The sequence below is a fragment of the Ochlerotatus camptorhynchus genome, unplaced genomic scaffold (assembly GCF_037179485.1).
Source record: "Ochlerotatus camptorhynchus isolate MF236.1 unplaced genomic scaffold, CSIRO-AGI_Acam_v1.1 ptg000361l, whole genome shotgun sequence".
Taxonomy (NCBI): Eukaryota; Metazoa; Arthropoda; class Insecta; order Diptera; family Culicidae; genus Ochlerotatus; species Ochlerotatus camptorhynchus.
In genome coordinates, this window is record NW_027040849.1 from 9999846 (window position 1) to 10011428 (window position 11583).

Sequence of the window (11583 nt, forward strand, 5' to 3'; positions counted from 1 at the left end):
CCTGCTTCAAATTTTTCATCTGTACCTACTCCTCTCGCTGCTAACAATGTTCAGCGAGTTAATGGAGCTACCTATGCTGCTATTGCAGCGGGTAGAAATCAAAATACTAACCAAAGTAATTCTAACGGAAATTTGGACAATTTTGACTTAGGAAGCATTACTGCCCCTAAAATGGAATTTTTACAGAAATCATTAATTGACATGATTTCTGATATGCTTAACTAACTCCATGTTTGATGCTATTCAAACTGGAGTAAAATTTGCAAATAATATTTTCATGACTTTAAAATTCAGTAATGGATTTTAAAGCATTAAATATTGTAAATTTAAAGGCTCGATCTCTTAAAGATAATGAAGACGAGCTATTTAACTTTTTGAGAGTTCATAACGTGCATATTGCCGTTATAACTGACACGTTCCTTAAACCTGACGATAAGGTTAAGAAGGACGCAAATTACTTGATTTATAGAAATGATCGTCTTGATGGACCCTGTGGTGGCGTTGCCATCATTATTCACAGACGAATCAAACATAAAATTATTTCTTCATTTGAAACCAAAGTTTTTGAAACTTTGGGAGTTTCTGTTGAAACAAAATTTGGACAACTTACGTTTATAGCTGCCTATTTGCCATTCCAATGCGTAGGCCAGAAAAAGAATTTTCTCAAGGGTGACCTCCAGAAACTTACCCGTCATAGGTCTAAATTCTTCATTATTGGCGATTTTAATGCAATACACCGCTCATGGAATAATGCTCAAAGCAACTCCAATGGTAATATTCTGTTTGATCATTGTTCTGCAGGTTATTACACTATTCAATATCCAAACAGTCCAACATGCTTTTCTTCTGCAAGAAATCCCTCCACCATTGATTTGGTCTTAACTGATTCATGTCAACTTTGTAGCCAACTGGTTACCCATGCTGACTTCGGTTCTGATCACCTTCCAGTAACTTTTGAAATATCCCAAGAAATAATTTCTAATCCCAACAGCTCTACTTTCAATTACCATAGAGCTGATTGGGAGCAGTATCGAACATTTATGGAATATAACTTCGATCCAAACATTCCTTTACAAACCAAAGTTAAAATTAATTATGCTCTTGAATCTCTGACTACTTCTATAGTTGCAGCAAGAGCTGCCTCAGTACCAAAATGCGAGGTTAAATTCGATTCAATTATAATAGACGACGATCTTCAGCTCTTGATCCGTCTTAAAAATGTCCGTAGGAGACAATATCAAAGAACACGCGATCCTGCCATGAAGGTTATCTGGCGGGATTTGCAAAAACAAATTAAAAAGCGATTCTCTGCCCTGAGGAACAAAACTTTTGAAAATAATATTTCTAAATTAGACCCGAGTTCCAAACCCTTTTGGAAACTCACAAAAATTTTGAAAAAACCTCAAAAGCCAATTCCAGCGCTTAAAGAAGGTGGTAAAATTTTGATCACAAATTTGGAAAAAGCTCAGAAACTTGTTAAACAATTCGAGAGTTCCCATAATTTCAGTTTGGGTCTTACTAGTCCTATTGAGAATCAGGTTGCTCGGGATTTTCTGAATATTTTCTATCGGGAAAATATTTTTGATGATTCCTGGGGGACTGATTTGGACGAAGTAAGGTCTATAACTAAAAAGTTTCAAAATATGAAAGCTCCAAGTGATGATGGAATTTTCTATATCCTCATCAAAAAACTCCCAGAGAGTACCTTGTCTTTCTTGGTAAAATTATTTAACAGATGTTTCCATTTGGCATACTTTCCTGATAAATGGAAAAATGCAAATTTTGTTCCAATTTTGAAGCCGGATAAAAATCCAGCTGAAGCTTCTAGCTACCGCCCAATAAGTTTTCTTTCTTCAATAAGTAAACTTTTTGAAAAGATAATTTTGAATAGAATGATGCTTCACATCAATACGAACTCAATTTTTGCAGATGAGCAGTTTGGATTTCGCCATGGGCATTCAACTACTCATCAACTCTTAAGAGTTACCAATTTAATTCGTTCAAACATATCGGAAGGCCACTCAACTGGAGTTGCTCTTCTAGACATAGAAAAAGCATTCGACAGTGTTTGGCATGAAGGTTTGATTGCTAAATTGAAAAAGTTTAATTTTCCACTTTACATTATGAAATTAGTTCAAAATTATTTAACTGACAGAACTCTGCAGGTAAATTATCAAAATTCCAAATCTAATCGACTACCTGTTAGAGCAGGAGTTCCTCAGGGTAGCATTCTTGGGCCTATATTGTATAACATTTTCACTTCGGACCTCCCTGATTTGTCTCAGGGTTGCCACAAATCTTTGTTCGCTGATGACACAGGCATTTCCACTAAAGGAAGAAGTCTTCGTTTTATTTGCAGCAGACTGCAGACTTCTTATTTACAAAAATGGAAGATTTCTCCCAACGCTTCCAAAACTCAACTTATAATATTTCCACACAAGCCTAGAGCTTCCTTTTTGAAACCTAGTAGTAGTCACAAAGTCACTATGAACGGAGTTCCAATTTCCTGGTCAAACCAAGTGAAATATCTTGGATTAGTTCTTGACCAAAAATTAACTTTTAAAGATCTCATTGAGGGCATTCAAGCCAAATGTAACAAATATATAAAATGTTTGTGTCCTCTTATAAACAGGAAATCCTAACTTTGCCTGACGAATAAACTTCTAATATATAAACAAGTTTTTAGACCGGCCATGCTTTACGCTGCTGTGCCAATATAGTCTAGTTGTTGCACTACCAGGAAAAAAGCACTTCAAAGGATTCAGAACAAAGTTGTGAAGATGATTTTGAAGTTGCCTCCCTGGTACAGTACTACCGAAGTACATAGAATTTCGAATGTTGAGACTTTAGAACAAATGTCCAATAAAATAATTAATAATTTCAGACAAAAATCGTTGCAATCCTCAATTGCAACGATTAATTCCCTTTATACTTAGATAAGATTTAGTTTTAGTTTTTAGTTTTAAGATATCAATTGTTATACTGACATGCAGGTTAAAAAACCTGTTTAAAATACTGAATTGCCAAGACATGAACAATGTTAAAACACTTAGATATATATCATAACAATTAAGGCTGGTACGTTACTGCAGTAACTGGAGCACCTAGGTTAAAAATGAAATGTAATTTATTTTGAATTTGGAACAAATAAAGAGTTAAAAAAAAAGTAGGATTGCAGGAGAATTCCAATTAGAGTTGGAAAAGAATTTTAAGTATAATTAAAAGGATGTTTTAATGTTAATTTCAAAGGAACACCGATGAAAAGAAATTCATGGAAATTCAGAAAAAAAAATATCAAAGGAATCGTACCTTAAGGAGAATTACGAAAACAAATTGGAGGATAATTTACAATACATATTTACAATAAATTCTTAACGAAAGTTTAAATAAAATTCAGCAGTCGATTCCGAGTGACTTTTGAGAAGAATTCCGAGAGATTTCTTATAAAGGTTTCGAGTTCAAAGAAAATTTTGCGAAGAATGTCAAACGAATCTGACTCTCTTAAGATTTGCAAAGGATTCCAATGAAATGCTTAGAAGAGTTTCAATCGTATTCCAACGAGAATGCTGAGCAACTGTTACTGTTTGAGGAGAATTCTTCAAAAAAAAAAAATTATTGACTTTCTTCAAAATTTATTGCTTTTGAACAACTGAGCCGATTTCAAAAATCAAAATGTCAAATGAAAGGTAATTAAAAATAATTAATAAATAATTAAAAAAAAAAATATGATATTAAAAATTTGGGATTTAGAAATGAAAAGACATTTATTGTATTTGTTTTTTTTTATGGTTTTCATGGTTTGTAGACAGAAGGCGCAATAAGTTGTTATAGTTTTCCTTGAAAATTTAGGCTTTTTTACTCAACATATAAAAAATCAGCTATGTGTTTCTTTTTTTAGTTTTCGAGTTAAATTTTCTAGAAGTTATCAAGTTTTGGGTTTTCGCTCAATACTTTTATGTGCCTAGACTACCATGCGGCTCCATTGATTTATAGCGACTGTAACATGGTCACAACCACACAAACCACAAAAAACAAATACAATAAATGTTTTTCAATACAAAATCCCAATTTTTTTTAATCATTATATTTTTCCTAAAGTTATTTTTAATTATTATTCATTTTATATTTTGATCTTTGAAATCGACTAAGTGGTTATACATTTTTGAAAAAAAGTCAATTTGGAAAAAAAAGTCATTTTTAAAAACAAATTGATTTATTGGACCACCTTAACATATAAATGCATTTCAAGCTTGTTGCTTATCGCATAAGGCTTGTACTCGAAAAAAATACACCATTTTTATCCGTGTGTAACTTTTTTATCCGTGGGTAAAAATGGATGAAAATCTGGGTATAACTAGTTTGGAGTGATTGTTTACATGTGTAAAATTTCACAACAATCGGTTCAGTGGTTATTGAGATGTCATTGAAACAAGAAGAAAATCGCCGGAGAATTTTGCGCGCCGTCATGGAAAATCCTACTGCGACCATGAGATGGATAGGTGTGTTTCGGGTGGTAAAATCGTTTAAGGAGTCCCAGAAAATCGAAGACAGTTGACCCTGTGAATGCCCGGAAGGTGTTGGATTATTTCAAGCGTAATCCGAACCTTTCGATTCGCGACGCGGCTCTGAAGGCAAAGTGTTCCGCCTCATTCGTTCAGCAAACCATGAAACGAGCTGGACTTCGTGTATTCAAGGTCCGGAAGGCACCGAACCGGCGTGATCAACAAAACACGGCGGCCAAATCCCGCGAAAGGAATCTGTATCGAGAGTGGTTAACGAAACCGATGTGTGTGGTCATGGATGACGAAACCTACATCAAGGCAGACGCAAAGCAGATACCGGGGCTGGACTTCTACGTTGCCAAATCACGGTTTGATGTTCCGGAAGACATAAGGAAGAAGAAAGTGGACAAATTCGCCAAAAAATACTTGCTCTGGCAGGCCAATGCGGTAAACTGAGTAAACCGTACATCACAATGGGTACCATCAACAGCGAAATTTACCGTACCGAGTGCCTCCAGAAGCGTCTGTTGCCCTTCCTGCGGTCCCACGGAGGCGAGACATTATTTTGGTTGGACCTGGCATCATGCCATTACGCGCGATCGACGTTGGATTGGTACATAGCCAATAACGTTGTTTTTGTACCAAAAACCGCCAACCCCCCAAATTCCCCAGAGATTCGTCCAGGGGAAAGATTTTGAGCCATAATGAAGGCCAAAGTTCGAAAATCGTCCAAGGTGTTTAAGAACGAGCTGGAGCTGAAGAAATAATGGATGAAAGTGACCAAAAAGGTCGACTCCACTATTGCACAAAATGTAATGAGGGGTCTTAAGGGAAAGGTGCGGGCTTTCAGCGATGGAAAGGAAATTGAATAAAGTAATTATGCCGAAACATAATCCATATGTATTAGTTCATTCCCTGAAAGTTTCAAGAAAATCCGACTTAAAATAAATGTTTGGCGAATACTTTCGTCTGGTGCATTTTTTTCGAGTACAGGCCTTACTAGCTTATTGTGTGCTCCCAACTTAGTGTTCTATATGCATTTTCACAGTTATTAATTGAGAGATGTCTGTACCATTTTTGCATTGGTATAATTGTGTGGCAATTACAATCATACTCTTTGCCCAGGGAAGTCGAGAGATTTTCTAACCTGAAAAATTCCTAGACCGGATCGGGAATCGAACCCAGCCTCCTCCAGCATGGTCTTGCTTTGCAGCTGCACCTTTACCAACTGGCCTATGGGAGGCCCTCATAATATATAAATGGTTACCCTAATGACAAAATAACAGGTCTAATATTTTGCGATAAGGAACCAAACCACTATATCGTTTTGCTATGTAATGGCTGTATTAGTAAATAAAATATACTATAAAAAATGCCACGATCGGTATTTAGAACAAAAAGATCCTGATTTTGGGCCTTGGTAAATTTTCTTGGTTCTGAAATTAGTGCACTTTCAAATCTCATACATAGATAAATTTTGAACATCCCTACATTTTTGAATCCAAGATTGTGAATTTTCAAGACTCTGGAGCATCGAAAATATTTAAAAATCTTCGGCATTTTTGCAATCCCGGTCTTGAATAATAATACTCCACGTATCTCAGACGTTGAAATCCGGGTTTCGTCCATGTTTCACTGCCGTATATCAAATGATAGTGAGTGACTCAATTGACAGTGATGATGAGGTTCGTTTAAGAAAGTTTTGATTAAGAATTGATTGAATGGTTGTATTGGCTCATCTTCAGTCGAATGATATGAAAATTAACAGCACTAATGCTTACTTCTTTTGAGTCGAATTTTAGCAAAGATTATTGACATCCTGGAGTGTTGATCCATTTAGAGTGATATCAATCGCATATGAAAATAACAAAAACCACAGATAGATTTTAAATCGTTCGTACACAATATCCGATAACGAACCGACTGGAACGTGACGAAGAGGTGCGCAGCGGGCAAGGTAGTTTTACCAGGTGGAAAGCGACCTGCGATACCTACGCAGACGTGCACGTATCTCCTTTCGTTAAGGAAGAATAATAATAAGAAGAATATTATTCTTATAGTTCATCAGAAAAAATATTGTGATTCGACCTAATGACCCTTCACTAATAAAATTAGCCCATATCGAAACCGAGGTAAACTCTTGCCTCCCATCTGAAAAAATAAATAAAAACTACGAATGTATTTTGATTCCTTCTTATCGGCAAAGGACATTAAGATTATTTTCAAAGAATACACAGATAACAATATTTTGTAATTTTCAATTACGAACTGGAGCAGGTTTTTAAATATAAATTCACACGATTCATGATCAGTTATTCAATGAATTAAAACTGAAATTTACACGTTCGAGTAAATGTATATCGTCGTTCATTTACACTTCAATTAATTTTAAAACACAGATCCATGTAATATACAATTCAAATGAATGGATTATTAAATACTTTCACGTAAAATTAAGATTGTATTGATGTATTTTTCAACTAGGACCAGAAAATACAACAATGTGCCAAACGAAACTTTACATTTTGTTTTTTTTTTGCTGTGTTTTTTTTTCATTTAATTATGAATTATGCCTACCGTCCATTATGCCTATCGCATTTGATGTATATGAAAAGGGCCTTGTAAACAGAACTTGCAAGGCACTTTTCACGCGAAACGAAGCTCTCCCACGCAAATCAACAACACCATCAGCTAGGGGAAATTCTCTCCTTTCCGTTTTGATTACAAAACGAACGAAGGCCCTTTTCAGATGTTATGCGAGCATTATTATCATAAACCGGAAAAATACAGATGCCGTATGAAGAAAAATGAACAACCAGACCCTATGAGTTTTGTACGGATAAAATTTAAACAGTAGATTCCTACTGCTGTAAATGAACAATCGGTTGTCGGTTTTATTTACAGGTTGATTGCGCCGCATCGCAGTAACTCAATCCATCTCTGGAAGCAGTCAACCTGATTTTGTTTCACTCCTCAGCAATAAGGTTTGCAGGGCAAATCGGGTTGTGTATCACGAACCTTATCTGGACAGTGAGATTGATGAGAAAACTCACGATTCGTCGCTTGCGCTAAAATCCAATAAAATATTCAGCATTTTAAGGAGTTTTGAGCAGTTTTTAGCAGATAATTTAAGAACTCCATAAAAGTTACAATAGCTAAAACAGAGATGCACCATCTGTTCAGTCTGCTACATAGCGCTAGTGTACAGAATTTAATTGATGATTCTTCGATTATTGGTATTGATATGCTCAACTATCTTTTTCTTCTTCAAGGTGTTTATACTTCTGTGTTTTGCCGACTTTCAACTTAGTGTTCTAAATTCACTGTCACAGTTATTATTTGAAGGCTTTCTAACGCATGAATTTGTATATTATGTGGCAAGTGCAATGATATTCTATGCCCAGGAAGTTGCCACTATGCCCACTATGTTAAACTATCTACTAGCTACTACATCAGACTATCAAATTGTAATTCTTATAAAAAACACAGCCACTTGCTCTTTTCTTCATGCTTACCTCCTATCGGGAGCCGGTGTCCGATTGTCTCTCGTTAGTCACTGAAGAATCTACTACCGCTTATGTATCAGTTATATACATAAAAAAGCAACAAACTGCTTCTCTTTATTGCTTTTCACCACCACTTCTTCCAGCGTCGATTCTCAACCGAGGCTACCCACAATCTCATGTACACAACGGACGAACGGACGGAGGACCGAGGACACACTTAATAATATTAATATAATAAAACTTGGCGACGAGAATGGCGACAACGGCGCGCCGACGACGAACAAACTGGCTACTGTTGCCTTGTGCTTCTATCTCTTCGTAGTTCTCCGTGGAAAACAGTACCAACAACAACGACCTAAACGACGATGTTCACACAACGATACACGCTCGAAGGTTGATTTCGATAAAACAAACCAAAACAAACAAACACGTCTGGTTGCTGCCGAGGTTTGGTTTCCACAGCGCACTATAACCGTATGCAACCAGCTCCCAATTGCAGCACACTTCTATTGGTTATTGCTTCTATCTTCTTGCACGCGCAAATTTCCCTTAGCAACAAGCTTTCACTTTCGACCGGCTCCTTTTTCCAGCAGAGAATCACACAAAATGATGCAATCAAATGCGTTTTCGCTTTCCATCTACTCAACGACTGCGGTTTAGGATCGCTCCAATTAAAATCCCTTATATTTTCTGAAAATATTTACAGCGACTAAAACAATAGTACCAACATTCGGTCCTCATCCAAGTGCAGCACTCGGAGATTGTAAATTGCGCGCAAGGATGCCTTCTGCTTCTCTCTGATTCCCGCAATCTCTTTCTATCAACTTCTCATCCGTTCACGGCAACGGGTTCTGGCGAACTGAACTCGACGACGAACTGGCTATCAAGCATTATAGAAAACGAATGGAACGACACGCCGCATCCCGCTGGGGTTGGTAGTAGTGCTACGCTACTAATACGCGCGAATCGTGTTGATTAGTCAGCGAGAGAAGAGCGAGCACCCACGAGGTAGGTTTCTCTCAATATCGCTACCCTCCTAGGTCGCGCGGTGTGGTATGTTTTCAATCTGTGCCGGTTGCAGTGGTAGGCGACTAAACAAGAGTGCATACAAAGTATGTACAGGGGACTCTGTTATTAGTACACTACACATTGGCGTAACAACGTGGGGGCTAAAGCCCCTAGTAAGAATGTAGTCCCCTCTGTAATTACTCATTTCTTTACACATCAAAATTGTTCGCTAATTGCCTAATTTAGCAATTCGAAAAATACATTTAGCTCCCCCTAGGATTTTTCCTTAGTTACGCTTATGACACTACACATACTGGCGTAACTACGGCCAATAGGGTGTGTCAACTTTGCAATCCCCTGTTCCCCTTTGTTCTTTCAATGCTTAGTGAGGTCCTCAACAACTGTGCAACATTTGGACGAATTTGGTTATAATATCGATGTGCGGGAGAACTTTAAATGTTGCTTGGGAAAATGTATGGGAAACGAAATGAACCTTTAACTATATGCTTTGTATTACTTCTGCGTGAAGTGAAAGATTTAGATTAGTTGAAGATGCTAATTTCAAATAACAGACTAAAGTGGTAATTTTAATACGATAGATGAGGAGATGAAAGTATAGAGTTGATAGTTTCGTTAGAGTACGGCAATGTGAAAATTGTATATATAGAGAGTAGAAAGCGAGCAAGGACAACTTTTTAGGAAGGTACAAATCGGTTTGATCATCTCTCTTTGCCATTCCTCTCCAACGGGGGAGTTTGGTTTGCTGTTATTTCACCAAGTCTCGGACTTGAGAATGCTATACAAAACAACTTTGTCGAAGACTTCAAATCGAGTTGATCTTTGTACAAAAAGTTTCTAATTCCACACGTACCTATAAGCTCATATATTACCTGTAGGTAATAACTTTTTTCTCAGAAGTCTAATCGATTTGCAGTCTTCGACAAAGTTGTCCCAGTCTATTTACAAGATTTGGTGAAATTTGAGCAATATTTGATTTTTTTTTGGCAAGCAAATGAATAGGTTTCGTTTCGATTCCCATACATTATCCCGGACAAAATTTAAAATTCTCCCGCAAATCCAGATCATAACCAAATTCGTTCAAATTTTACACCCTTTGTTGGTTGTCTCAATACACGCTGATCCACCAAACAAACTTGACCCACCCTATTGGCCAGCGATGCATGGAAACGTGACCGGTATCATCGGTACATACCTACTAGCCGCAGCCGGTGTTGTTGAAATAAAGCGCGATGTGTTTTTGAGTTCGTTCCTTTATTATGAGTACACGCAGTGATTACTTTTGTTCGAGGGGAAAAGGAATAGAATCATGAGAATTTTAGTAATGTTGTGCAATTGCAATATCATTTCACAAAGCTGCATTGGAATTACTCATAACAGCAGAAACCCCTTGTGCGAGGAATAAATTTATTCTGCACTTGCATTTGCAGGGCATAATTCCAAAATCACGAAATTGAGGAAACTGTGATGTGCTCGGTGGAAGGTTTTTTAAATTACACGGTGTTACACGACAAAAACAAACTTTTCAAACGACTTATTGTAGGTTGTTAGTCTAGTCGAGTACACAATGAAATCATATTTGAAATCACCCCCAAAAATTTAAAGTTGTTCAGGCATTCCATAGCAAAGCGATATAGTGGTTCTCAAAATTTCTAAGACAAAAAAATTGAAGTTTTGTTCCTTATCGCAAAATATTAGACCCATATTTTTTTATTGTGTCATTAGGGTGACCGTTTCCATTAGCGGTCCAAAAAATTGATTTTTTTAATGACTTTTTTTTTAATTCATTGCTTTTTAACCACTGGGTCGATTTCAAAGATCCGAATATCAAATGAAAGGTATTTTAAAATACTTTTTAGGGAAAATATAATGGTATTTGGGATTCTGTATTGAAAAACACTGACTTTTTTGTTTTTTTTTTATAGTTTTCATGGTTTGTAGACAGAGATCGCAATATGTTTTTATATTCTTCCTTGAAAATTTAGGCTTTTTTACATAACACCTAAAAATCAGCAATGTTTTTGAGAATATATTTTTCTATGAAATCAAGTTTTGGGTTTTCGCTCAATACTCCTATGCGACTAGACCGAATGGTCATTAGGCCAAATTCAGGAAAATTATTTCCTAACAATTGCGAAGAAAGTTTGTTGGTTTGAAAAAGCAAATAATAGAAGAATCAATAAGGCTATTCCATATTGGACTCAAATCGCCGAAAAATATTCCGTCTTATGGCAAGAAGAAGAAGCAGAAAAAAACTACTATGCAATTAAGGGTGTCCACTACCTGAGCAACCGAGACTCCTCAGAAAATATTATTTGTCTTGGGAAAACTGGAAATCTCAGGGAGTTTTATCATTACCCAGGCAATTTTCAAATTCTCTTACTAAGGAGTATTTAAAGAATATTATACATTTTGTTATGCCAACATTTATTTTCCTCGTTATTTTCTTTCACTGATTTAACTTAATTGATCCTAGGCGGATTTATCTTCAGTAACAAAATAAATTTAAAAACTTCAGAGGGCTGAATTATTTTTTTCAAGATCTAACA

General features: G+C 36.4%; 1 protein-coding gene across 1 annotated transcript in view; it reads right to left on the minus strand.

Moving 5' to 3' along the window:
* The window catches only part of Sesn (Sestrin), a 154475-nt gene extending 145607 nt beyond the window's left edge, over positions 1–8868 (minus strand). The window contains exon 1 of the mRNA XM_065231860.1: positions 8018–8868. The gene's annotated coding sequence lies outside the window, so the exon portion shown is untranslated. The remainder of the gene's footprint in view (positions 1–8017) is intronic.
* Between the last annotated feature and the right edge of the window lie 2715 nt (positions 8869–11583).